This window comes from Fundulus heteroclitus, unplaced genomic scaffold, assembly GCF_011125445.2.
Source record: "Fundulus heteroclitus isolate FHET01 unplaced genomic scaffold, MU-UCD_Fhet_4.1 scaffold_915, whole genome shotgun sequence".
Taxonomy (NCBI): Eukaryota; Metazoa; Chordata; class Actinopteri; order Cyprinodontiformes; family Fundulidae; genus Fundulus; species Fundulus heteroclitus.
Window position 1 is genome coordinate 1 of NW_023397379.1, and position 4,055 is coordinate 4,055.

General features: G+C 39.8%; 1 long non-coding RNA gene across 1 annotated transcript; it reads right to left on the minus strand.

Moving 5' to 3' along the window:
• Positions 1-3,152: 3,152 nt before the first annotated feature.
• Positions 3,153-3,553, minus strand: LOC118562428. Its single transcript, XR_004930614.1, has 2 exons — positions 3,478-3,553; positions 3,153-3,237 (listed from the first exon to the last, which is right to left on the minus strand). It is a non-coding gene; the product is annotated as an uncharacterized LOC118562428 (long non-coding RNA).
• Positions 3,554-4,055: the final 502 nt, after the last annotated feature.

Here is a 4,055-nt window from a genome sequence, read left to right on the forward strand (position 1 = left end):
GCTAGCAGGCGTAGGAAGCTCTGGCTAGCAGGCCTAGGAAGCTCTTGCTAGCAGGTGTAGGAAGCTCTGACTAGCAGGTGTAGGAAGCTCTGGCTAGCAGGTGTAGGAAGGAAGCTCTGGCTAGAGGCGTAGGAAGCTCTGGCTAGCAGGGTAGGAAGCTCTGGCTAGCAGGCGTAGGAGGCTCTGGCTAGCAGGCGTAGGAGCTCTGGCTAGCAGGCGTAGGAAGCTCTGGCTAGCAGGTGTAGGAGCTCTGGCTAGCAGGTAGGAAGCTCTGGCTAGCAGGTGTAGGAAGCTCTGGCTAACAGGCGTAGGAGGCTCTGGCTAGCAGGCGTATGAGGCTCTGGCTAGCAGGCGTAGGAGGCTCTGACTAGCAGGCGTGAGAAACACGAGCCAGGACGAGGTTTGGATGAAGAATGATGACGATCCCAGCGGAGAAGAGCAGACTGACGGAGGTTTAAGTAGAGGTGTTGGCACGTGCACTGAATCCAGGCTTAATTAGGAACGGACAGGTGGAACTAATGAGTAAGAGCTGGGCTGCATTGAGAGGGTGGAAAGTGCTGGAAAGTTTATAAGGAGACAGGCAGGCCAATGCAAATTGCCTCCTGGAGAACATCTTCTGTTTATTTATATATTAAACTTATTTTTTCTACTTAAAAAATGTCCATGTTTTTATATCCAAATCCCATTCTGCTCTAACTGTCCTGAAGGAAACTGTCAAAGATGGACACACAGAGGAAGGACGCTCACATACGCAACACACGAAAGAGCGCTCGTAGCCAATCTACACCACTCTGTCACATCTTTCCTGCTCCACCACACGTCTTACCTTCAAATAGCATGCCGACTCTGAAACTAAACTTAATGACAGCGGAGAAAAGAACTTCTTGTTTGTGGGGACGAGGAGGAAGAAAAAGGCCACCGCTGAACATTATTTTCTACAAAGTTAAATGCTATAAGTGTTGTGATTGTTTTCATTGCGTGTACACGGCCGACCTCTTCATGGCAACGAGCACTAACCACAGCGTTGGTGCCAGCTGGAAACAACATGTTTTTTTTAGACAGCTGGGATGGAGTTTTATACCGACTTAAACATTTTAAAAGCCAACATTGACACGCGAGTTTCTGTGAGTGAAAATGAAGTAAAAACCCTGCTCCATTCTCAGTGAACCGCTGTTCCCCTTCCCCGCTCACAGTGACCGAGGCAGACATTCAAAGGGCAAATACTAAATCAGACAGTTAATAAATACAATATTTGTGTTTTCTGTTGTATCGGATGGACGATACACCTGCATGCATTGGCCGATCCATTGGCGCATTCAGCCACCTATGCTTTTTTGACGTCCCGTGACGCGCATACGTCTGCCGCTGCCTCCCTGGCAGAGAGCGCCTGCTAATGTCAGACTGATTGACAATTTAGCGGGTATTTGCCCTTTGAATGTCAGTCACTGTGAGCGGGTGGGAACAGCTGTTTTACTGAGAACGGAGCAGGGTTTTTTACTTCCACTCAATGAAACTCGCAGGTCAATGCTGGTTTGTAAATGGTGGTTAAGCTGCTAAAGTCGGTATAAAACTCCTAAAAAAACTGTCTAAAAAAAAACATGTCTGATCTCCAGCTGGCCACCTGCCACCGCTGTGTTAGTGCTCGTTGATATGAAGCCATGTATGCGCATAAAAATAATCACAACACTTGAAGCATTTAACTTTGCAGAAAATAATGTTTAGCAGTGGTCAGTCTAGGAGGTTTTCCTCCTCCTCCCCACAACAAGAAAAATCTTTTGTCGCTGTTATTAAGTTTAGTTTGAGAGTCACAAAGCTAGTTGAAGTAAGACGGTGTCTTTGACAGTTTCCTTCAGGCCAGTTTAAGCAGAATGGATAGGATAGTAAAACATGGTCATTTTTTAAGTAGAGCAAATACGTTTAATATATAAGTCAAACAGAACATTTCTCTGGAACGTAATTTGCATTACATAGGCTATGTGCTGCTACATGAAGTGCACAAACAATTAAGTGTTTATTTATTTTTTGTTATATTTTAAATGTTCTATATTGTTTGCTAGCCATCGTTAATGTTTTGTGTTTTTTAAAAGGAGCTTTGCCACAAGTTAGAAGCTTTTTATTTCACCCTTTTTCATACATGTCTGACATGTAAATGAGTTTTCATCCATTTACTGCAGTTGCCTCTACAGCAGAGGTGTCCTAACTTTTCGGTACATGGGCCAAAATTGTCAAGTCAAAGGAACGAAAAATGAACAATTGTTTTTTAAAACCAAAACAATAACATTAACGTTTTACCTGCTCAGCAAAATATGACTATTTTAAATGTCAGATTTTTTGTTGAAAATTAACGTGTAAATTATTTTAGATCCAAAATTTAAAAAAGGGTTTTGCTCAATTGTTGTATTCACCAAGTTTATAGATTATTTTGAATAATTTAATTTGACTCTTTAACAATAAAAAATTTAACTTTTTTTTGGTCTAGCAGTATAAGAACAGTATTTGGGTCAGTTCTTTGAAAACACTTGCTGTAATCAGCCAATTTTAATAATCAAATTAATAGCAGATTTTAATTCACCAAAGTCTGCATTTGAGTAATTAAATATAATTGTTTAGATGTTACTATGAAATTAAAGAGAATGTCAAAAGTGTTTTTATGTTTATTAATAATATTATTATTAAAAGATGGATACTTTGTGTTGTACTCAACATTTTCAATTGTATTATTTTTACTTTTCACGTATCGGGTACCGATTTGCATGTTGTCAAAATAATCAGTATCTGCCTTAAAAACCTGTATCGGTCGACCTCTCACTTAAACCAAATCAAGAATCTTTGGATCTGACAAGGTCTGAAAACTGCTATTCACAAACGCTCTACATCTAATCTGACTGTACTTGAACTGATTTGCAAAAAAGAATGGCCAAAAATTTCAGTCACAAGACGTGGAAAACTGGCAGAGACTTGCAGCTGTAATTACCGCACAACGCGGTTCCAAGAAATATTTACTGGGGGGTGCTGAATACTTTTGCACGTTGCTCTTTTTAGTTTTTTATTTGTTAAAAAAAGAGACCATGTATTAGTTTCTTGCTACATCACAGTTGTATACCACTTTGTCTTTCACATAAGACTCCAATAAAATGTATTTGTATTTTTGGTTGTAATGTGACTATATGTGGAAAAGTTAAAGAAATGTGACTCATTTTGCAAGCCCTGATGGCAGGTGCGTTAGCTCTTCAAGGGCTGGAAAGAGAACGCAAATACATTCAGACGTCTGTAATTACACAACATTCTTAATACGTAAACATGCAGACCATAATATGCCAAGTACCTAGTTTTTAATTCTGCAGCAGAATATTTTGTGATAGTTAAGGGAGGTCAAATATATATTGAGTGTTGAAACAGAGAAATTGTGTGTAAGTGCATATGCATATGCATGATTCTATTCAAACATTCTGAATCCAGACTAGACAGTTTTCATACCAATCTTTCTCGGGAGTCTTGTCTTGACTTTCAGACGCAGGTTGGATGTTGTCTTGGACATCAGCCTCTCGTTTGCAGTCCTCTTGGTTGTTTATGCTGGTAATGAAGCAACACAAAAATCACCACACAAAAACAGATCAACATGACTTGGAACTTGGAAAAACTATAAAATATAAATATTATTGAGCTCTAAATAATAACTCACATCTGTGCTGAGGCAGTAGAGGACAAGACAGTATCTTCCACTCTGCTGTTTTGGCCAGTTTGGGAGTCTCCTTCTCTGGAAGATGCAGGAGAACCATCCAGTCCTCCATCTTCGACATCCCCAAAATCACCAGTGCATTGTATACTATGAAGAAGACACAAAAAATTAAGACTGTCCACAAGACAGTTATTAGTTTAATTTGAGGACAAGTGGAGAAAAAACTAAACAAGTAACCAATGATTCCTGGGGCAAAACAATCTCACATCTGTATTTGTATAATTATATTTTACTTTGTAATGACTGAAACCGGGTTGACCTCTAAAAAGTCTAATGTAAAGAAACTCATACGTGGTGGAGAATTGTTGGACTGCTT